Raw genomic sequence first — 663 nt, 5'->3', positions numbered from 1 at the left:
TTAAATGTGCTTTAAATTCCTGAGACAGATCCTTTGGAAAAAAAAAAAAAAAAAAAAAAAAAAAAACAGAAAGAAAAAAAAAAAAAAAAAGAAAAAAAAAAAAAGAGGATTTACTTTTTTTTTCTTTTTTTTTTTTTCTTTTTCTTTTTTTTTTTTTTTCTTTTTTTTTGCTGACCAAACGTTTTCCAGGTTGCTCGAAGGGCTCTTATTTCAAGGACGGAGTTGTGTAAAGAAAAAAATTGAGGTCTTGGAGAGAGGAAGTTATTCTAACTTTTTGGAAACTTTAGCTGAGCTCAGTTGCTAAATAGTTGTCAGAAGTGAGGGAGGTGCGGGGCTCCCTTCTGATTGGCCGGCCAGGTCAGTGGGAGGAAAGCTTTTTCCCCTGCTAAACTTTCACAGTTTTATGTTACACTTCACTAAAATCTTGGGAAAGCACCTCGAATAATAGATAACTCGCCACCACCCCTCACCCCTGGCGCTGCACTGTGATGCAGGTTTGGGGAGCACACCTGAAATGTGGGGATCTAGGGGGGATCCCCAGTCCTACTGCACTGTGCTTTGCCCAAGCGCCTCTGCCCCCCTTCCCTGTGTGCTCCCCATGTTCCCACACAGAGCAGGGACCCCCAGTTTTGCTCCCTGTGCTCTGGGGACAACCTGTGTGCC

The sequence above is a fragment of the Excalfactoria chinensis genome, chromosome 7 (genome assembly GCF_039878825.1).
Source record: "Excalfactoria chinensis isolate bCotChi1 chromosome 7, bCotChi1.hap2, whole genome shotgun sequence".
Lineage (NCBI taxonomy): Eukaryota > Metazoa > Chordata > Aves > Galliformes > Phasianidae > Excalfactoria > Excalfactoria chinensis.
The sequence above is the reverse complement of the archived record's forward strand: the minus strand, read 5'-3'. Positions refer to the sequence as shown.